This window comes from Pogona vitticeps, chromosome 4 (assembly GCF_051106095.1).
Source record: "Pogona vitticeps strain Pit_001003342236 chromosome 4, PviZW2.1, whole genome shotgun sequence".
In the NCBI taxonomy this organism is placed as follows: domain Eukaryota; kingdom Metazoa; phylum Chordata; class Lepidosauria; order Squamata; family Agamidae; genus Pogona; species Pogona vitticeps.
The window spans coordinates 153,772,623-153,796,448 of NC_135786.1; the positions used below are offsets into that span (position 1 = coordinate 153,772,623).

The window sequence follows — 23,826 nt, forward strand, 5'->3', positions numbered from 1 at the left end:
ACCAGTGTGATCGCTCCCCCACCCCTTCATGCACGCGCAGGGGTGCCTGCACGCCCAACACTGCACCCACCCACCCCTTTGCGCAGGCACTTGGGCGTATGCGCGAAGGGATGGGGGAGCGCCCGGCTGGCCAGCAGCGTGAGTGCTCCCCCACTCCTTCGCACGGGCACTCCGGCGCATGCGTGAAGGGGTGGGGGAATGCTCACGCCAGTGGGGGCACACACACAAAGATGCTGTGGGGAGGGGAGTGCATGCAGGGGGGGCGGGAGGTCTGTCTTCACGGCCCGGTCCATCTCAGGCCATGGACCAGCACTGGACCGCGAACCGGAGGTTGACAACCTCTGTTCTAGAGGATTCAGGGCATGTCATCTCAGGTTACACCAAAGAAAGGTAACGTGTGTTGGGTCTGGAAGATAGTTTTGTCCCTTGGAGTACCTGACCTGGACTGCCGCCCAAACTGCCACTGAAATTCAGTGGCCAATTCCACCACCAGACTGTCAACAATGGGGTAAAAATGCTCTTGAAGTGTCCCTGCTTGCTTTAAATGTGTGGTAAAGGTTTGCTGTCAACATTGGAGGAAATCAGCATCAGCCAGAGAAAGCTAGCATTTAACTGGGAATTCTGTTTTGCAGCTCAACGATTTGCCAGTAAATTATTTATTTATTTATTTAATTTAATTTATATGCCACTCACACTACCCAGAGATGAATGGCTACAAGGCATTGAAGCAAGCAATGTATTTCTATTCTAATGGTTTCTTGGGTACCCAGTGTATAAGGAGACCCAGGTACAAATCCCTGCTCGGTCATGGAAGCTCACTGGGGGTGTGGAACTGGTAGAACCACTCCTTCAGTGTCTCACCTTGAAAGCCCTATTAGGGTTATTATAAGTTGATGGCACACAATTAACAAAGAGTTTCTTGAGTGGGGGGCACCCATCAGCCATGTGATTCACACTTCCCAGAAAAACTGCACCATTCTTTTAAAGACAGGAGAGTACTGCTTGGAAAAGTTTTGTTTTTTGAATGAGAAGGCTGAACTATGCAACCTGCTTGGGCATCTTAGGCTTTGGCAGAAGGATTCTAGGGCCTATGGACCCAAAAAGTTACTTTTCTGAACAGTGGCTTTGCTGTAGCCACTAGGTGAGTTTATCTAGGCCATAAATGGAGGAGTTCCAAGTTTCTATTCTTAGCCACCATGTTACACCAGGTCTTCCAAAATGCATCTGAAACAAAAGTAAGACGTGGGCATCTGCTTGTGTCAAGAGTACAGTAGTTCTTTTTGCTGTTGTTCTGCCTGCAGTCTGTGTTTCCTAAGTCTGCTTCATAGGATCCCCAACTCTGGAGAAGATTGTAGGGAAACCAGACTGAGAGGAAGTTTGTCCCGCCAGCTGTTTCCATTCTGCAAAGGGGAGGCAGGACTAGAATTTACACAGATAGGAAAATCCCCATACAAAAACAATGATGAAACTATTACTGCAATCCTTTATTTGTTCAGTAGGTGGAGCGCTTTACACAAAGTGTACAGTACAGTATTGTTTGCCTCCTTTCTTTAAAAAGTTTAATTTCTCTTTGCCCACTGTTCTGATCTAAAGTAGATTTGTAAGAGCTGTGGCTATAATGAGAAAGGTTATAATTTTGTCCTGTTCTACACTTCATGCATTCTCAGATAGTTCAATGCATCACACTGAAATAAACAGAAGATAGTGAGTATAGTGAAATAGATTGAGTAGCAGACGAGGATCCAGGAGACTCAGGTCTGAATCTCTGCTCAGTCATGGAAAATCACTGGAGGAGTGGAACTGATAAAATCATTCTTTAAATATCTTTTTTACACTCTCTCTCTCTCTCTCTCTCTCTCTCTCTCTCTCTCTCTCTCTCTCTCTCTCTCTCTCTCTCTCTCTCTCTGCTATATAGTGGTCTGCCAATTTTTTATTTAACCTACAAAAAAGCGGAGGGTTTTCAAGAATCTGGCTCTATATGGCTGGTAGGTGATCTATGGTTTGTTGGGTGAGAATTTGTAGCTCAGAAACCCTTTGGGGTCCAGTTGCTCCCCAAGTTTTCTGGCCAAGATTATAACTACAGTGCAACATTGATAGGAGTTCCTGCTACTCCCTCCTACCCAAGTTTTTGTAACCAGATGCTTTGGCAAGGGGTTTCCTTGACTGACAGTTCCAACCTCTTTTGCCACCCCTAATTTTATTCAGGAATAAAATTTTGAATTAGTGGTGTATCCCTCCATTACCCCCTTGGCACCTCCAGTGTTCTTCAAGGACTGGAAGGCTGTTTTCCTTAACTGTCACTTGTGTCTTACTGTGGTGCTGGGAGGTGTCACTGGGAATACTCATGGCACATGGGGTGGTGCTTCCACCTCTTCAGCAGTCTTCCCTGTGGGTGTCATCAACTCATTGAAGAGGCCTATTCAGATAATGCCATGAGTTATGTTAAGTGGAGTAAACAGAAAAAGCAATATGGTAGGTGGCTTGGGTGGCTCTCTCACATTTGGGGGGGACCACCTTGGCCGCGAAGAGTGGGGTCCGCAGCCTCGGCATATATTTGGACCCGACGCTCACCATGGAAACTCAGGTGGCGTCGGTAGTCCGCACCGCATTTTTCCATCTTTGGCGGATTGCCTGGCTGCGACCCTATCTTGACATGGGGGCGCTCACTACCTTGGTGCATGCGCTCGTAATCTCAAGATTAGATCACTGTAATGCGCTCTACGTGGGGCTGCCTTTGAGGCTGACACGGAAACTTCAGGTGGTGCAGAATGCAGCGGCCAGGCTCCTTACAGGAGTGAGAAAATATCAACACATCTCTCCAATGCTGGCCGCATTGCATTGGCTGCCCATCTGTTTCCGTGTCAACTTCAAAGTTTTAATGCTTACTTATAAGGCCCTAAATAGTTTAGGACCTCGATATTTGGTGGAACGCCTCCTCCCACCAAGGTCTACCCGGATCACCCGTGCGAGTCAGGAGGTGAGGCTGAGGAGCCTGACGCCGAGAGAGGCCCGGAAGAAGACACGAAACCGGGCCTTCTCGGCGGTGGCTCCTCGCCTCTGGAACAATCTCCCTCCGGCGATTCGCGCAGCCCCCACGCTGGGCACCTTTAAAACCCAATTAAAAACATGGCTGTTTATTCAGGCCTTCCCTCCAGCCAACTCTTGATTTTTTTTCTTACTTTTCCTTTTTATCTTTACTGCTGTTCTTGTTTGATTATTATGTATTTGTCTATGTTTTATTATTTGATTTTATATTTGGAAGCCGCCTAGAGTGGTTCGGTGGGCCAGATAGGCGGGGTATAAATTAAATAAATAAATAAATAAATAAATATGTAGGAAGAGAGAACTGTGAATAGGGCAAATGAGTTCTGCTTGATGTCTGTATTAAGCATTGCCTGTCTACAAATCTAAGCAGGTCGCATTGCATCATGAAGTCTTTACAGCAGTGGTTCTCAGCTTTGGGACCCCAGATGTTCTTGGACTACAACTCCCAGAAATCCTGGCCAGCACAGCTAGTAGTGAAGGCTTCTGGGAGTTCAAGAACATCTGGGGACCCAAAGCTGAGAACCACTGCTGTAGAGACTTCATGACCACACGCTGAGGGATTTAGAGCAAGGAGCCCCTTCTCCATCCCCTTCTCTTGGTTCCCACACCTGTTTTCCTTATGTTTGCGGTGCCCTTCTAACATACTGCCTTCTTTATGAACTGGGTTGATTAAATAGTAGCTGCTGTAAGTCCCACACCATTCTCCTCCCTTTTAAGGAGGCTGGCAGTAGCTCCTCTTCTTGGCCATAGCTGGTGGCTACCTGTGACAGCAAATGGTTCTGGGGCAAGGGGAAGCCCACAGGCCATCCCAGGAACAGCCCGAACTATCTAAGACAAGAGAAGTGAAGGTGCTTATGCTTTCCTTAAGCTTGCTTGCCCAGGTCAGAGACTACACTGATTTCCCTTGGTAGCTGGTATAGTCTGGGTATCTGTCCAGCAGGCAGGAATGCCTGCTGTAGCAGCTGCTCTGAAAGGAGCCTGGCTGGGTTTGTCAGCTCCTGCGGATGCTGTCATTATAGGAGTTGTCAGACGGGTGCTGGCAAGGCTCCTGGAGAAGCTGTTGTTCTGGTGAATATTTGTCTTTCCTCTTTCCATGTTTCCTGCAACCTCTTGGCTTTCCCCTATGAGACATTAATTCAGTTCTTCAAAAAACCTCCACTGTATGAATGTGAGATATTGTGCTTCTGCGTGCATGATTCAAAATAGTAAGAAATATTGCTGCACAGTATTACGCCTGCATCGCTGGCAGAAAAAGAGATGCTAAGCTTTATACAGCAAAAGGCAATCGGTATGTTACGAATACCAATGATGTATGTTACAAACACCAATGGTGGTCTATAGCAGTGGTCCCCAAACTTTTCCAAATCGTGGACTGACTGGGGGGTCCTTGGGGGGCAGGGCACCCCTTGCGCTTGTGGGTGGGTGGGGCACACACGTGCATGCATGGATGGGGGCATTCTCGCAGGGAGCAGGTAGGCGGGGCGCATTGACGCACATGTACGGGTGAGTGGGGCACTCGTGCATGCATGGTGGGAGTATGTGGGGATGGGAGATCTGTCTTCACGGCCAGGTCCTGCTAAGGCCACGTCCCAGTAACGGGCCACGGACCTGGTTCCCTGCTTGGTGTCACTTTGTGAATGGCCTTAGGGAAGAAAACTATCTGCCTTGCTTTTGACTTTTTAACAGGAAGTTGATGTTCAGAAGCCCAAAGCAGAAACTTTTCATTGAACTCTGCAGGGTGCAGAGTTCAAAATGATATACATGGGTGCTTCCCCCCCTCCCCATTTTATCCTCACAGGAACTCTGATGTAGATTAGGCTAAGAAAGATAGTGCTGGCTCACCCACGGTCACCCTGTGAGCTTCAGGATCAAATAGGGAATTAAACATAGATCTCCCCATTCCTCCCTATCTGTAGCACTCAGTACTATACAATACCAGAAAGCCAGAGGCAAGAAAGCATTTTCAAGGTAAGTAACCCAGTTTAGAGGATCTACTTTCTACAGCAAGTATAGCCTGCCTGCTTGTATAACATTGAAGCTGTTGGGATTTTCTTATGCATAAGCATCCTCCATCCCTTGCACAAAGCGAGTCTTAACTCTATGAAACAGCCTTCACGATTGATTTGCACACCTGGAGGGTTCAAAGGGTGATGTCTCATCAGTGAAAGAGAGCCAGAGGAGGGAGCCTTTGTGCCACGGAGCCTCGTCTGCTGAGTCTTCGATGCCAAGTGTACTTAAGCGGTCTCTCACAAAAAGCACCATAGGCTTTAATTTCGGCATTACCTGCAACCTGAGCATAAAAGCACTTCAGCAGAGATGAAATGGAGCATGAATGTGCTCTTAACATCCCAGAATTTGTCTGTAGGTGTTTAAGAAGTTACTTCAAAAGAGAGAGAGAGAAAATGAGTCACTTGCATTCCCTCTGCCTGACTTACCTCATGGGGTTATTGTGAAGATAGAGGGGAGGTGGGGAGGCCAGCCACATGCACAGCCTTGAGCTCATTAAAAGGAAAGTGGGGTTTAGAAGTAATAACAAATAGAACCAGGGCAGCATGTTTACAGGCCAGGAGTAAAGAAGTTCTGTGACCCCAGCAGCTGATTTTCTATTCTTGGGATCTACCACAGGCCATACCAGCAAAATAAATCAAAATACAAGCAAGCCAACAGTCCACTCTAGGTTGTATAAAACCTCTTCTGGGTTTGTGGGTAGTTTGGCAAGACGCAGTGTGATCCTCTACCTTGTTTTCATGGATGCCTGAGAGGCAAAGCCTGGGCAGAATGTTAATTTGAGAGCCCTCACCACTGCTGCTTTCTCACAGCACTTGAGGGAATTGTCATTTTCCCCCTCAGCTGGAAAGAAAAAGTAGAAAGGCATATCATATTTTGTTAATAAGCTGTATTTGAATCAGGATCTTTTATACAGCTAAAGTCAAAGGTATCCGCTACAATGACAAACTGCATTCAGAATATTTAAAACGTCTTTTCTCCACCTCCCTCCTTACCTTTTCTTATCAATGAAGTTTTGGGAAGAGATGTCTCAAATCCTATTCTCTGGACAGAACAAATAACAGTGATGGTCTTGACTGCACCCTGGTGAAATGTACCCACCAGGCTATAGTCCTGGTGTATATAAGAATAGCTAATTTAATATAATAATAGCTAATAATAAAAGCTGATTTGGAGAATGTTGTTCTTCACAATTCAAAATTGGCATTATTAGATAAAAGCAAAGAGCTGTGATAATATTTGGAAATGCTTTCACCAGGCAGTTATTGTACAGTAGATTATTTTCAAACTCCTACGAACCGAGATGGCCACAAACTGACACAATGGCAATTCATGATGGTTCGTGGTTCATCGGTATTCATGAACCACGAACCATAAACCATGCCAAATTTTTAAAAACATGAAGCAGTTCATATTTCCTTGGCGTCGAAGCCCATCTCTAAATGAAGGGGGAGGGCTTTCTGTGTTTCCCACCCCACAAACCCCTTCATGGGCTCCAGCACCTGCCTTACTTGTTCGGGGCCTCTTCCACCACTGCCCAGCTGAGGATAGTAGGCTTTCTGGGCCCTATGTCCTGCACCAGTACTTCCTGGGAGGCTTAGGGTATTGTGAGCTCCTTCCCTCCCTGCAGAAATACATTGCAGGCGAAGCAGCAGGAAAAGTTGGAGAAAACTGATAGAGCTGAGAGGGCTCTCCTAAGTACAAGTATGTGGGAGTAAGCCCACTTTGTCGTGCTATGAGACAAGTCTGTTACCTGTTGTGAGTGGGTTCAACTTTCGGAAAACCCCATTCCCTTTTTTTGTTCCCCCAAAAGTGGAGACAGGCTTTCTTCATAAATGTTTTTTTTTTAATTTTCAAACACCAGAGCACCATGAACAATAACTTCAGTTGGACCAATGGTTCCCTCAGTTTCCCTGCATTCAACATCACAGTCCCTTAACTCTCTCACAAGAGAGTTCACTATCGGGGGTTCACTCCAAACCAGGGGTCTCAAACATGCGGCCCGGGGGCCATTTGCGGCCCCCCATATGATAGTTTGTGGCCCTCGCCTTGCCTGCCCCCCCCCAAAGTGCCCACACATCCTCTGCTGTCAAGAGTAAAAAAAAAGCCTTGCCTCACTCACCGGCTCTCTCCCAAGACAGCACCTCTTGCACCCTCCATCCAGAACTGCAGCCTGCCAGCCAGCCCACCTGTCTGTCGGCTAAGGAAGCTCCTGGGCGGCTTCCTCAGGCTCTTGCTCTGCTTGGCGAAAAATCTGATGCGGCCCAGCCTTACCCAGACTCTGTCTCTAGCGGCCCCCAGGTAAATTGAGTTTAAAACCCCTGCGTCCAAACCGTTTACGATATGTGGCCTTTCTCATGGGCTTCCTCAGACTGGGATATATGGTACCGCAACAGGGTGCCGAGCCCACTATCCCTCTGTGGGTGTTTCTGGTTGCGACACCACTGCTTTGGCCCCCTTCTTCCATTGATCTTCCTTCTTGGGATAGACATACACTGTCCATTGCACTGGTTCTGCTTCCCCCAGCTGCACTGCCAATCCTTTTTTTCTTTGCCTTTTCAGCTCTTCTTCTTTTTCCTATCTTACTCCCCTCAGGTCTCATATTACTATATTGCTTTCTCCTTTCTAGTTCCTCTAGGGCAGTTTTATTCTAACATGCTGTCCTGTCCAGTGGTCTTCCATTTCTAACCAACCCCAATCTCAGGGCTTGAAAAATGCACTCGTCCACTCGTCTGTGACAAGTGAAAAATTCTGCTCCACGAGCCTGTCTCTCTCTAATCTTGCAATCTTCCCCTCTCCTCTCCCATTGCAAAAGGAAAACTGCCCTCTTCTTGCATGAAGAGAGTTTGAGCTGCGCATAGAGATATAGCTCTGCAAGAGAAAGCAGAGTAGCCCCATGCTGGAGAATATGGAGATTCCCTGCTCCCAATTTCAACCGAACAAGGACACATCCTGGGGTGGGAGGGAACCGTGGATCCTTACGAGGCTGGGTGCTTTTGCTTTCAGTTTTATTTTGCTGGAGACATTCAAGAGAAAAGCATTCCAATACAAGCTTCATGACCCCACAGGCACGCAGGTAATAAAGCAATCCAAGTCTGAGGGTATAAATTATTGATTCCCATGTACATAATACAGTTTATTTTGGGTTTGTACGCATCGTTACATAAAAATAAAAGTGAACAACTGCCTTATTTAAATTTGTTAACAAATTGCAAGGCTATAGTCCAGTCATGCTCACTGGTGAAATCTTTGACTGACTAGTGAGACATTCTAAAAATTTTCAAGCCCTGCCCATCCTTCCTTCACCTCCTTTCCTTTCTTTTTTCTCCTCTTCCTTTTCTACCCCAGTCTCCCAATCTAGCTCTCTTTTCCCTTCCTTCTCAGCCCTTCACCAGATATCCCTCTACTATTGGCTCCTCCCCTTTCTCACCCCGCCTCTTGCTCTTCTTTCCCGCTCTTTTTCTCCTGTACTCTCAGTTAGGCCACTGCCGGTATCAGCGTACAGTGGTGCCTTGACTTACGAACGCCTTGACCTACAAATGTTTTATGAACAGCTCCGTTCACAAAATTTTGCTTTCACTTCCGAATGAAGCTTTGACTTACGAAGAGAAAAAAGGCAGGGGAAAAGGGTGAGAAATTCAAATAGCTAACTGTAGGTGGTGACCAGGCTGCTTTGTAGCTCTTTCATTCCAGCAGTTAGAGAATTTGCGATCCAAGGAGGTTGCCTGCTAAGGTAAAGTGCTGCTTTATACTTTTTAAAAACTGTTCTGGGTATTTTTGCAGCATAATTTTCAACTAGGGGGGTTTATGTTTCCATGCTGTGATGGGTCTGGGGGTGTTTGTTTGTTTTGGTTCCTCCCCATTTCCGATGGGGGGGTTTGGTTCCTTTTTGGAGTGTTTTTTCCCATTTCTGATGGCTCTTGGGGAATTTGTTTGGTTTTTTTGCCCCCCCCCCATTTCCAATGGGTCTTGGAGGGTTTAGCTGCTTTTTGCCCCCCCCCCTTTTCAATGTCTTGCATGCTTTTTGCTTTGTTCTCTTTGCATTTCTGATCTGCTCCGCTTGTTTTCTGTGCTTTTGCAGTGGTTCCTGCATGCTTCCCTTGCTTTTTTGCTTTGTTCTCTTTGCATTTCTAATCTGCTCCACTTGTTTTCTGTGCTTTTGCAGTGGTTCCTGCATGCTTCCCTTGCAAATCAGAAAAGTTTTTGCAAGGGTCTGTGCTGGCTTGGTTTAAAATGTGTTGGTTTAGCATATGTTTTAGACTCCAAACTCTCTCCCTCCCCCATTGTCTTCTCTCTCTCTGTCTTCCTCCTTTCCTGCCCTTTTTTAAAACCTAAGTCATTTTAGGGTAAAAAAAATATTCTCCCCCTAGTGGGAGAGGACGGATTAACCGGTTTTGCATTAGTTCCTATTGGAATGAATGCTTGGATTTACAAACTGTGCCTTGACATAATAACAAAAAACAGCCGGAACGGATTAATCGGGTTTCAGTACATTCCTATGGAAAATGCTGCTTTGACTTACGAACGTAAGCATCCGTTCCATTACGGATTAAGTTCGTAAATCAAGGCACCCCTATATATGCTGTCTCATATCCCTCTGTTGTGGGCCCTGGAGGAAATGGCTCAGCCTCCTCTTTTATCTTGGGAAGTGGTTCCTCCTCACAACTGTTTGCCTTCTCTTACCTGTTGCACTACCACCAGAGCTGGGACAAGTTCCTTTTTTGGACTGTGAAGTCCCCAAATCCCTTGGCCACTATGTCCAGTGACATGGATTAAAGGTTCCAGAATTCTCTAGTCATCATGGCTTGTATATTGGTCTGTATAATAGGCAACACAACAGATGAAGAAGGAAAATGGTGGCGGAACCATTGAAAGAAGAAGAGGAATGTAAGCTTTGATCATCACCCCCTAAATATAAACGGGACACTATGACTTTTACAGTCTCTTTTTTTTTGCCCCAAAAGGGTAACCCAATTGTGTCTGGAAAACCTGTTGGACTGTCAATTGTGAATGTTGTTAAAAAAATTTCTTGGCAAGAAAAAATAAGAAATTCAAATGGGAAACATGTTATAACATGGAAAATGGGGAAAGCATGTTATAGACATTCAAAATGTATTGTACTGTCTAAAAGTAATGTCAATTACATAACCTAGCCAGTTGTACAGTGGGGTCTCTACTTAAGAACTTAATCCGTATTGGAAGGTGGTTCTCAAGTTGAAAAGTTCTTATGTTGAATCTGCATTTCCCATAGGAATGCATTGAAAACCATTTAATCCGTATCTGCTCTTTTCCGTCCATAGAAACTACAGTGGAACCTCTACTTAAGAACTTAATCCGTTTTGGAATGGTATTCTTAAGTTGAAACATTCTTGAGTTGAAGCAAAATTTCCCATGGACTGAAAATCAATTAATGGACTGAAAACCAATTAATCCGTTCTGGCTGGGTTTTTTTGTTATGTAGAGGTGCGTTCGTACATTGAAGCATTAGTTCCCATAGGAACTAATGCAAAGCTGGTTAATACGTACTCTACCACTAGGGGGAGAATTTTTTTTAACCTAAGATGACCTAAGGTTTAAAAAAGAGCAGGAAAGGTTTTTTTTCCTGTTCTTATCTTGGATTTCTGTTCTCAAGTAGAAGCAAAATTTAGCAAATGGAGCTGTTCTTAAGTTGGATTGTTCTTAAGTAGGGACGTTCTTAAGTAGAGACCCCACTGTATTCCGAAGGAGGGGGCTAATACATGGCCTGCCTGGTGTAGGAGATCCCTAGTTCAGGATATCACTCAGATAGATTATGGCATGTTGATGTCCCAGACCTATAGGAAAGCTAGAGTCCCACAACAGATTGTTTTGACTATGCATAACATCAAAAGATACATAAACAGAGATTTCTACCATGTGTACGGAACATCTCAAAAGATCATGAACCTTGTTTTTGCATCTCTGCTTGGACCCAGTGAGAATTAGGAAATGTAATGTGACATTTACTATAGCTTATGACATGCTCAGCTTTGTTTTTACAAATAATATGTATTGGAATAGAGATTTTTTAAGTGACTTATGTGAGAGATTATGTATTTTATTCTTTTTTAACTAAGAACATATCCTTTTTACTAAGAAAACGATCTTAATATTGTATCCTTTGAAGTACTAAACTTCAGTTTTATGCCATTTGAATAAAAGATCATACTTCTAGCAAATTCTACATTTTTATAGATTAAAAATGTTATTTACATATACGAACGAAAAAGTGTTTGTACTAGAGAACTGAATTTTGCAATATATATTCATTTAGTTTTACATTTTTGGGCTTTTATTTACATGATTACTTGCTTGCTAAATAAATATTTTAAAAGAAGGATTCATTTCTGAACTTATAAGTCACAATTCTAAAGGGTATCCAGGAAAGAAGAAGTAAATGAATATAACACACAGTACAACATTTTCTGTGACCATAATTAAATTCCCTCTCAGATATTTATAAAACACAAATCTGAGTCACTCATAGGAAGTTTGTAAAACAGGAGCCCTGAGAAGGCACTCAGATATTCCTCTGTGGAATCTGACAGCATATTCTAATTTGTAATTTTAATTAACAAAATTACAAATTAATTTACAAAGTTAAAATTGATGAGGTGGGACTTGATGGTCAAGGAGAGAGATGGAGGTTTCTCAGAAATCTAAAGTGAGACAGGAAATTTTGAAAAGTTTGGAAACTATGGTTACAGAGGAATGTGTCTGATAATTACATTTCATAGGTAGAGATGGGCAGGAAAGGAACTAGAAACCAAAAACCAAAAAAAACAAAAACAAAAACAAAACAAGGCTGGTTCATTTAATGGATCATTTGGGGAACCACACGTTCACAGAGCAAAGTGAAACACCAAATATTTGAGTAAGTGCTCATTACATTTCTGTTGGTTAAGGACTGCTATTTCTGTTTCTTAAAAGACACTACCCCGTTCCCCCGAAAATAGGACTTAACCTGAAAATAAGCCCTAGTATGATTTTTCAGGATGCTCGTAATATAAGCCCCAAAATAAGCCACAGTTACCGTATTTTTTGCTCCATAAGACGCACCTCCAAATAAGACGCACCTCATTTTTAGGAGAGGAAAACCGGAAAAAAATATTCTGGCAAATTCATAAGGCAGTAGCAATAGATAGATGTTGTCACATCAATTACCTCAAACTTCTTGCAGTGTACAACACAGTGAGAGCTTTTGAACAATTTGTAGTTGGCAAAGTTATTCCAATAGCCACAGACAACAACACTACAATGCTTTATATCAACCACCAAGGAGGAACAAAATCCATGTCTTTCTTGCTACTAACAGTACAGTTTTGGGACTGGTGTATTCTCAAGCATGTCATTTCACAAGTCATACATGTACCAGAAGTGGAGAATCATGAAGCAGACTTCTACAGCAGGATGACACACAATGAGTGGGAATTACCATCTCAGGTTTTAACACTTATAATGAATTGTTATTGCACTGAAAGAGATGAATAAACAGATTGTTGCTGGGTAGTCAATAAGAGCTATGATGAAGAAATCACCACCAGCACAGGTGTAAGCAAACAGCAAAGCATGCCTCACTTCCACTCCCTCCCTTCCTTCCTTACAGCAATAAAGTTTTCTCTCTCTCCATCATTCATTTCTTTACTTTGCAGCATGTCCACAGAAAGTGTGCTTACTTTTATCAGCTTTTGCAGCTGATCTTCCTGTTTCCTCCACTCTCTAATCATTTTTTCAGATGAGGAGGCCCAAAATGTCTCTGCACTGTTCACTGTTTCCATACTCCTTAGCATATTTTACTACCTCTAGTTTAAAAGGAATGTTATATGCTAGCCTTTTCTGCTTTGCACTGGTAGAATGAGTTCCCATACTCTGCAAGAAAAATGTGCCCCTTATTCATCACCACATCTACTGCCTGCTTCCTTTTACAAATATAATTTCAAAGCAGCACAGAATCATAGAATAATGGAGTTGGAAGGGGCCTATAAGGCCATCAATTCCAACCCCTGGTTCAATGCAGGAATCCAAATCAGAGCAGATCTGACAGATGGTTGTCCAATTTTAGAGACTACAATAGGATAAAATACAGTAGCTGGGAATCACAATGAAAAGATAAAATCTACCAGCAATATTGTAGAACAACAATGATTAAGAAAAACCAATAAAAACGGGGAGCGACACCATGCAGCTTTTGTTAACACAAAAATACTGCTAAAATTTCTGTTTCCAGTTGTGTGTGTGTACGTGTGAAATGCTATTTATGAAATGCTATTTATGAAATGTTGGGTTCTTAAACCAATTTTCAAGATTTCAAAGCTTTACTTGGACATACTCAGGTCTGTGATTCAGATCTGCCCTCTGCAATTCAAATTGTCTTGCTCCTGATGAGTCCATAAAAACTGTGGCAAGCTAATACACGAAATAAAACCTGTAGCCCTAGTGGTAATATATTAAGGAAAGGAGTGTTAGGTCCCTTTTGGTTTCCCTTTTGAACTTTATTCTGCATGTGCTCAGTGCCTTTTTAATCATTCTGTGCTTCAGAATGAAATTTGGCTAACAATACACATTAGCCTCCCCCCCCCCAGGTCCCTTAATGTTTTAAATATCTGCAAAATTACTTCTATTTAGGCTTAATTTATGGGGAAGTGATGCAGCTTACTACCAAGCTCTGAACTACAGACAGCTATATCTAGCCACCTTTTCCCCATCCAGCAGGCTCTCAGTAGTAATTTTATCTTCCCCTCGCCATTCTCAGGCCTATTAAACTTACTAGCAATTTTAGAAGCTTTTGTTTCTGTCCTCTCTCTCTCTCTCTGGTTCTCCACATGTCTGGTTGGTCACATGGTCTAACTTCTCTGCAGAAGGTGAAGGAAAAGAGACTCCTCCTTCCTGCTTTGCTTCTCCAATAGAGAAGCCAATTGGGTGATGCAAGCAGGCAGATATGCTAATATCTGTGCACTGAAGGATTGTGGGAGGAACATCCAGCCCCTGATGGGGGTCCTGCAGGGCACCCCAAAACACTGAAGAGCTCTCCTGGCCTCTTTTGGGATTGGGGCTGTGCAGCCCTGTTCCGATGAGGATGTGCAGCCGGGGGTCACCATGCCTTTGGAGGGTAGGGCACACAAAGGGCCAGGAGGCTTAGGGGCCTTTCATACTCAAACCTGGCAGGGGAGATACCATTGTTGTAAAAGTGGTTTTCCCAGGTTAAGGCTCATCTATTGCACTTTGGATGAGCTAATCCCTGTGATTTTCCCAAATGTGGGAAAATCAACTGCTTAAGCAGGAGACTGTGTTTCTGGTTTTTCTAGAATCACTCTTTCCCCTTTGGTGTTTGGCTATTTGCATTATTTGTTGCCATAGGCCTGTTTGCCTTGCTGGTTTTCTAGGTGGGCTGTAGGAAGCAGATCCTGGAAAGCTAGCAGTACAGAATGCTGAGGTTTAAACAGCAAGTAGTCTCTGCTAACAGTTCAGAGGACTCCCAGCATGGCAGTGGGAGGCTTTTGGGTGGTGGTGGCTGAACCCTGGGTTATTGCATTCACTCCATAAGATGCATGTACTTTCCTTCCCACCTTTTTGGAGAGAAAAAGTGTGTGTTATGGAGCGGAAAAATACAGGTAAGTGAAACCCCACCCTCCATAATTGTACAGCAACCTGAAGATGACATGACTGTAAAATAAAACATACCCTGAAAATAAACCCTAATGTGTTTTTTGGAGCAAAAATTAATATAAGACCCTGTCTTATTTTGGGGGAAACACAGTATCACCACCAATAATTTATATCCCACCTACTCCTTGCTATGCTTATGGAGTTCTATTTAGAGAGATTGGGGGGGGGGAGAGAAGTTGTGAAAAATGCAGCAATAGCAAACTGCAGTCCAAATTTTTTCTCCAGTTCCCCTGCCCCTCCACTGAGGAGAAGAGGAAATGTTCAGTTTGCCAATATATCCTGACTTATTGAGCTACTTCAGAAATTCCAAGTGGAAGGAGTTGAGCCAAATAACATCACTTGAGCTCTGATATGCCATCTGGATGTGAGGATCACATCAAATGGCATATCAACTTCTAATGGACTCCAAGCAAACCTATTTAGACTGCACAAGGCCAGTCCAAAAGAACCCACGTAGAGAAGCATTAAGTGAGACAGGGAGAAAAAAAATCAGGACCACAAATTATGCCTAGCAACATGGATGCAAATCTTTCACTTAGCAGCTCTTTTGGTGATATTGTTTACAACAGGGTCCCACAATCTACCATGGCTGCCTGAAACCAGATATGAGGACCCCCTATAAATAGCATACAAGGGAGTGGGATAAAAGCCATATGGGAGTGTCCTTGTATTTTGTATATAGAGCTGCAGCAGACTGTGGATAAGTGAAACTGGATACCTGTCCCGCAGATACAAGGCCCCTATTGTATTACTTTCATTTCCCCCTTTGCCTAGTTTCAAACAGTTGCACATCTTTGGGTAAAATTACTTTTACCCACCAAAAGACCAAAGGGCAGGTTAACCAAGTTTTATTTGGGCATGTACTGGACGGGGTGGTGGCGGCGGCTATAATATGCACTTTCATAATATAGATAATTATTTTTTAGAAATGAAGATTTTTTGAATTTATCTAACCCCACAAACGCAAGGTGAAAGGTAAAGTATTATATCTGTCATAGATGTTTTAAGGACAATCCGCCTCTCAAAATAACCAAATAAACAAACAAACAAAACAAGATGCCAGCCCTCATTCAGTGTGAATACATAGGGATACCAACCCAGACATTTGAGAGTTAAGCACTCAAAGCCCTAGAACTGGTTGAATGAATCCTCTTGGTCTAGATTTCTCTTTTTTTTAAATTTTACTTCCCAGTTCTTTCCATTCCATATATGAAGGATTAGAGAATTTTGGAAAATTCCTGTTAAAAAACTACGTAATTGAAATGAAGTTCCCTCCCATCCCTGTATTGAGAAGAACATCAACTGTCTCTGCCTCAAGCAGCAAAAAGCCATGGTCCAGCCCTGCTCCAACATTAAAAGAAGCACCTTCTATTGGAAGAAAGGCAGCTTTTAATTTAATCTTGAGCTTTTTCTCACTTTACTGCTTTCTGGCATTTTTCTGTAATTCTGGTTTAGTGCAGGTTTCAAAGCCAAGGAAGGAGAACAGTATTTGGAGAAAAGGTCTGGCTCCTGCCTATTTCTTAGTTAAACAAGTACTCCAGCTATATGTGAATGAACAGTTGCTCATTAGGCTCCCTGCCACTGTAATACAAATTCCTGTGGGCATGCTTCAAAGCCTCTGAGGTGCTCTGTGACTTAACAAACCAATCCTGATTGTCTTAACATTTCATTCTCATGCTTCCTTTCTCTCCCCACCCTGCATCCCCGCCGGAATTAATTCCCTGCACTTCCAATTAGTTTTAATAAATAACTGGAGTGAAATCAGGTCAAGGCTATCAGCTAAACAATGAGAAGTCAGTGGTCATTCGTTGCATGAGACAAGATATTTTGAATCACGCATGTACGTCAACAGAAGCCACTGGCAATGGTGCGGCTAAAAAATATTGTAAATAAATAAATAAATAAAATAAATAAATAAATAAATAAATAAACAATATTTGGTGCACCTTGTTAAGCAACTGAAGGGTAATGTTGCAGAGAGGGATTTGATCTTTCTAATTTAAGGCTGCAGTCCTGTACCCACTGATGTAGGAGTAAGCTCCACTGAATGCAACATCTCGGAGGCATCATGGATAAGACTGCAGTGCATGCAGAACTTAGAAATGTTGCTTTTTAAAAACTAGAGTCCGTCCAGGGATTTTGTAAGTTATGGTCCAATAAAGTAATTTTCTACACAGTGGCAATAAGGATCCAACAGAACTTGGGAATATTGACAACAACTACATACATCATCTATAGATGATTATGGAGAACTGATGAGCAGCAGGATAATACACTCTCACAAAGCATTATATTATATAAGATGGGGCCTATCCCTGCATTTTAATCCAGTGTTTTAAAATAGATTAGAGACATTCTAATTGTTCTCCTATGGATAAGCTTTGCATTGAATTCTGTCATCTTTTTTTAAAACTGTTGTTTGTTCCCAAATGTACGTGAAATCTGGTTCCCCCTCTCCCCTTTCTTCATCTCCTTTACACACAATGATGGCATCAGTTCTGTATGGACAATCCTAGTAATTTAACTTGAACTCCTGCTTTTGCTGCTCTTATTTGACAGTTACCAATTTTAAATAAAAATGATGTGCCCAACAAAATGTTATCTTCTTTAACTTGAAAAACAAAAAGCACATGGAAACACAATGCTCTTGAAATAAGCACATAGATATAAATATTCTTAGGAGTCTCCTAATATTTTTAGTTACTATGGTAACCCCTAGCATTCAAAATAAATGTTTGGTCTTGGAACTAGAAATTATTGGGGTTATTAATTTAGTTCGCACATTTGCTGCACAGCTTGACACACCAAATGAAGAGGTCCATTAAATAACTAGGGTTGTATTTAATAGCATCTGCTACTCTTAGCCTTTCATTACAATTGAGATACTTCACAATAAAATGTTATGTTCACTCTGTATGGGCAGAAGTAATGTGGAAATGTTTACATTAATACATAGAAATGAACGCAGAAATACAAGTTTCTACCTTTCACAGCTTTTTCAACAATTCTTTGGTGAGAATTATTAAATGTAATGTGACATTTACTATAGCTTATGCCACGCTCAGCTTTGTTCAGTTTGCCAATATATCCTGAAGTGACTTATTGAGCCACTTCACAATATCAGAAATTCCAAGTGGAAGGAGTTGAGCCAAATAGCATCACTTGAGCTCTGATATGCCATCTGGATGTGAGGATCACATCAAATGGCATATCAGCTTCTAATGGACTCGAAGCAAACCTATTTAGACTGCACAAGGCCAGTCCAAAAGAACCCATGTAGAGAAGCATTAAGTGAGACAGGGAGGGGGAAAAAATCAGGACCACAAATTATGCCTAGAAACATGGATGCAAATCTTTCACTTAGCAGCTCTTTTGGTGATATTGTGTACAACAGGGTCCCACAATCTACCATGGCTGCCTTGTAATTTGTGCACATCCATCTGAAACATGGTCCCCCTAAATAAACTGGGGCTTGTTTCCAAATGAACTCCCATAGAATTGCACTGCACACCAGACTTGCAAAGAGCATGTGAAAATTCCAATGAATTCAATATGACTTCCATCCAAGTCACTCTTTATGAGAAGCCTCTCAAGCAGACACTCAAGGATGTGCAAGAAAGATTTAATGACCTGTTAAACCTGAGTATCCCGAATTGAATTTTGAACCCATTTGAAGTACAACCCACACAAGTTGAGGCAGAAATTCAAGAGACTTTGATTAAATCACTCAGAGTGATTTAGCTGCAGGTTGTCAGTTCAGTCAGTTTTTAAAAGATTTTTGGATCAAGAGTGATCTGCTGAATAAATTTCCAACACTGTGGGAGAAAGCCCCCAAATTTTTATCGCCTCTCCCTCAACGGATTTGGTTGAGTTTGGATTCAGCAAGGTAGTTTCCTTAACAAAATCCAGGAACAGAATTGATATTGTGATAAGAGGTAACCTCTGACTGTCATTGTCTAATTTGCCGCCTGATACAGTATCCTGAAACTTGCAGAAAAGCACCAAGCTCAAGGATCACATTAGACCTAATGGATGTTTAATTTCATACAGTCTTTTTAAAAGTTTTATCAAATATGTTGGAATGTTCATGTTATCTTGGATGTTCAATAATAAATAATTTTATGTTTATCTCCATGTTCTATCTTTGTTTGACGGGGGGGGGGGGCTCTGGAACCTAAGAAGAGCTCCTAAGGGGGCCATAGTAAAAAAAAAAGTTAAGAATGGCTGCTGTAAATTATATTGACTACTGACAGAGGTGTCATCAACACTCAGTATGACCTTTACTATGTAAAGCTTGCCATTCTTTTTCCTGCTGGCAATGCAGGCACAATATTGTAAGATGATATTAGATCATTTCCTACACTCATACACTAGAGGATATTTTGAAGGATTGAATTCATTATGATTACTTTGAAGACCTCAGCAGGCTGCAAAATGACAGGACCTTGCAGATAGGACATTTTGCTGGCACCAAAAAGCAACAATGCTTAGCAAAGTTGAGAGAGATAGCATGTATACATTACTGAAACAGTGACGTCTACATTGGCTTCAGTATGTTGTGAAAATGGCTGATGGTTGGATTCCAAAAGATCTCCTGTATGGAGAATTAGTGCAGGGAAAGCATCCCAGAGGGAGACCACAGCTGCGATACAAGGATATCTGCAAGCAGGATCTGAAGGCCTTAGGAATGGACCTCAACAGATGGGAAACCTTGACATTTGAGTGTTCTGCCTGAAGGCAGGCAGTGCAGGATGGCTCATTTTGAAGAGACACTTGTACAGCAGACTGAAGCAAAGAGGCAGTCTCGAAACCAGCAAAATCAGGGAGCTGGACAGGGCACAGATTGGATTTGTCTTCAGTGTGGAAAGGATTGTCACTCTCGAATTGGCCTTCTCAGCCACACTAGATGCTGTTCCAGAGCACGTTACCAGTCTCTCGAGACTGAAGGATGCCTACCATCACGATGCAGAGACTTTAAGTTATAGAAAGGAGGGCTGTGTGAGAGAGCTGGAGAAGAAGAAGCAGGATAGAGTGACAAGTCCGAGTGCCTTCGTTGACTGATAAGGAGACTTAGCAATGGTAACATAGAACAGCATAGTGATTAAGCAGTAAATCCATTATACTCTAGTTAGCTTTTTATTGTTTTATTGGGAATTGCTTTCAGAAGCTCATCTAATCCTTAGAGGCTTGGCATTTTAACAGTAACTCGTAAAATTTGTAATTCTTTTGTATATCCTATGTTTTATAACATTTTACTGTTTTCTTAAATAAACATTACTTTATATTTTATCCAAGTGTGATCAAACAAGGGTTTGGGTGTCTAAAGAATGTGTCTTAGCCACAGGACTATGATGGCTATTTTTGTTCTTTGGGTGTTCTATCTGGTCAGGCTGGTGTGCAAGCCTTAAAGTACACAGCCAGTGGTGTTTTATTCCAAATAAGGGAGTAATTAGAAATCTAGGGTTAGAAGCTTGGCCATAGTTGTCCATTAATGCACCTTCTAGGTTTTACCCAGCCTAGGTTTCAAAGGGTGGCGGAATTTGGGAACTAAAGTTGGCCCCTTCCCCTAGTGGAATAACACCTTTTAAGGAGGGGCATTCCTCACAGTAGTTTAGAAATATAATCTCAGGTCTGCACATAGGTTGTTGCATGATCTTCAGTCTAACTATCCAGAATGTTTTTATGTTTCTTTTTGGTTTCGTAACCCATACATCAAAAAAGTGACCTCTTCTTTCTTGAGGACAGGTTTATGGTAGGGTGGATGGGACAGCTAACAGTAGGAGAGATGGGGTTGTGATCAAGTAAGAAAGCCATGTGACCATACTTTTAAAGAAGACTTTGACACACTGGTGGATAATTTTGGCCATCCAGATATTTGGGACTTCAGCTCCCAGAGGTTCCAAGTAGTGAGGCTAATAATAAAGGAATGTGGGGATTACAGCCCTAAACGTGTGCAGGGACAAAGATTCCCCTCTCCCACTGGAAAAAGTTTAAATTTAAAATTGCAAAACATTGCATCATTGCTCCAACAGGTACTTCCCACCTCTTTCTATCTCAAATGCCTTGGACCCTTGCAGAAGAATTTTTAAGAAAGTTAGTGCTTTTCAGAAGGGCAGTGGTAGGCACAGTGCCAACTCTTGTCAAATCCTAGAGCTGCCTGCCACAAAGAAAAGAAGATTGTTCTAATACCCTCAAAGCGATTTTTGTCAGAGCCAGAACTACTTCAAACGTAAAATTAATTTTACAGCCTGCTTGACTGGAGTATGTAAAGAATAGAGCATGAGTTCAGATTCTGAAGTGGAACTATTACCTGATATGAGGGATTGTTCATTTGTAACATTTACTTGCTCCTGAGCAAGGACGTCAGCCTCTTATACTTTCTGAGCTGAAGAAGGAATAGATACAGCTCCTTTGAGGCCGTTGGCACTGCATCCTTAAAATTTTCCAGCACAGATAGATTTACAGTACAGGCACTGGTGAAGAAACTCAAGCAAGAATGTGTTCCTTGGGAGCATATCCATAATTTGGGGGCAATGTAGAAATAGAGCATCAGTACCTCTAGCAAGTAATCTGAATGAAACCAATAGGGAAGGGCAGTAGTCAGATATATAGCCCAGGTATTTCCCACATTTTCTTTTCTAGATCTACATGTAGACTGGTGGGCTTCTTTCCCTGTTCAGTCTTTGAAGTCACTTCCTGCTTATTTTCTTAGCTAAAGAGCGACTGATTTACATGCAGAAGTATCCAGCTTCTGTATACTGTCCACTATCTGTGAGCTTGTAAGTTTAATAAAAGCACAGTCCTCCTGGGTGCAGGGCAGAATTCATTCAGGCTTATTCTGCCTCTTCTACTAGTCACCCATCAGGAGCACTGCTGGCAGACATCCCTGTGTGTGGCTGACTTCTTTAATTTCTATCTCTAAGAGACTATTTGCTATCCTAATTACTTGTGATCACAAAGCCCATCAGCCTTCTCATTTCGTGACTCCCGCATGGGGGGGGTTTGTACTCACTTCTGTGATATACTGTATGTATGTATATGCCATTCATGTCAGTGAAATAGCTCAGTTGTCTGGCTTTCTATCAGTAAATGAATCATGCTCCCCTATGTTATAAAACTAATCACCATAACAGTTTACAAGGGAACCTGGCTCTGTTCAGCATTCTGCCCTCAGGAGGGCTGTATCACAGGGCAGCATGATATGCTGATGGCTAGCTTATATTCATAAGTTGTACACACAGCTAATTTCAGCAGGATCTTGATTGTTGAATTATTTAACTGAGCTTTGTTCTGCTTAATTTTGAACTCCTGTTGCCTTTTGGGATGCTGTGTTGTTTTGCTGCCACTGATATTGCACAGCCCAGGGTACCAGGGAATTGTTTTAACCAATATGAAAAGCAGATTTGTGTAGAGGCCCATAGCTGACTTTGGAGATGTGCCTGAAATATATCAGAGGTGGACAACGTTGCAACCAGACTGTAGTTCTATTTAAGCTTTTAGAAGAGGTTTAAAATAAATGTTTCAAGGAAGAGGAACATGCTATCCTCATCCGTTCTTTTACTGCTCTTGTTGCATGGAAAGTAAACCAGAGAACGTCTGCTACACATAGAGGCCCTCAATGCAATTGGAAATCCCGAATTTTCCAAGTTTTTTGGTTACACGGAAAAGCAAAAATCAGAAGAGACCTGTGTGGTCTCCAGTACTTTGACCTGTTATGCTTGTTTATCAGTTCAGACTATTATTGATTGTTGTTATGTTAACACCACTTTAAGAGGAACTGAATAAAACACCAGATAATGGAATGGAATGACAGCTCCCAGAGTGGTTGTATAAGGTTATGCACTAAGTGTGGCAGCCGTGTTAAATTGACAAGTATGAGCTCAATGAATCTGAATGGGGGTAGCTTAAGCTCAACAAACTGGAACGGCTCAAATGTCCCTGAAGTAAGGTATAACACATGCTAAAGAAGGCTTTCCTTTTCATACTGTCAACGCCCATATGCTCCCTTCACGTGGATTAATTTGAGTTAGCTAACAGATTGTTCTTTATTGTATAGCAGAAATGAATAAATGCAGAAACGAAGGCAAAAATCAGATGAAATGTGCATTAGCCTACAAAGGTTCTTTTAGATGGCTCGCATTGTTAAAAACTGTTCTGAAGGCAAGTTCACACATGGTGTGCCCATTTACAAGATCCACACATGGGGTGTCCAGAGATCATAATTTGTGCCGGACTGTCCTCTGTTTGAACCCTGGTCTCTTTTTGGGTTGTGACTTTGGGTCAGTCCAGATAGAGAAGCATGGCAAAAGTGGTGTGTGGTCTTCTTCTTCTTCTTCTTGAAAGAATCTCATTTCTTTTTCCAGTTCCTTTCCCTGCTGCCGAGGCTGTGTGTCTTGGACTAGAAAGCCTCCTTCCCTCTTCAAAACAATGAAGTGGACTGTACAAATCTTTCTTTCTCTGTGCCTCATCCCTTTGTGGCAGTGCACAAGTCCTTCTCTTTTTTTTCCAAAAACAGCATGCCTTCCTCCCCTTTTCTTTTCTTTTCCTCCCCTCCTCCATCTCCTTCCCTCTCAGAAGCACACTTTATCACTGTATACCCAGCACAGAAATGCTGAGAAGCAAAAAAGAGAGATTTTTAAAAGAGAGATTTTTAGAAAAGCAAAAAGCCTCAGGTTTTTCCCCCCACAGTGCTACCATATAGGAAGGAGAAGAGGGGAGAAGCATTTCAGCCTGAAGCCCTCAACAACAGGGAAGGGGAGAGAGAAGAAGACAGAAGAATTTACATCTTGGCATACTGTGGAAACTTTGCTGTGCATTCCTCCATTATGACATGCTAAAATAAGGTGAAATCAGCTTTAGAATGATGGTCACACTGACAGAATGACAACCTACAATAGCTGTAATACTTATAATCCGCTTCCAGAACTTCTGATCTATTTACTCTAAAAACCCTGCCATCCTTATTGGGAAGACATGCCATGGCACCTGAATCTGAATATAATTATAATTGTGTTTAACTTAAGGAATGAACATTGTGTAATGATGTTCAACTGTTCAACTAATACTTCATTCTGAGTGGAAAGTGTTGGG

The 23,826-nt window shown here is 42.3% G+C and overlaps 1 non-coding gene across 1 annotated transcript; it reads left to right on the forward strand.

The window, feature by feature from the left end:
- The first annotated feature begins 14,218 nt into the window (after positions 1 to 14,218).
- LOC140707166 (U1 spliceosomal RNA) lies at positions 14,219 to 14,390 on the forward strand. Its single transcript, XR_012087113.2, has one exon. It is a non-coding gene; the product is annotated as a U1 spliceosomal RNA (small nuclear RNA).
- The last annotated feature ends 9,436 nt before the right edge of the window (positions 14,391 to 23,826 follow it).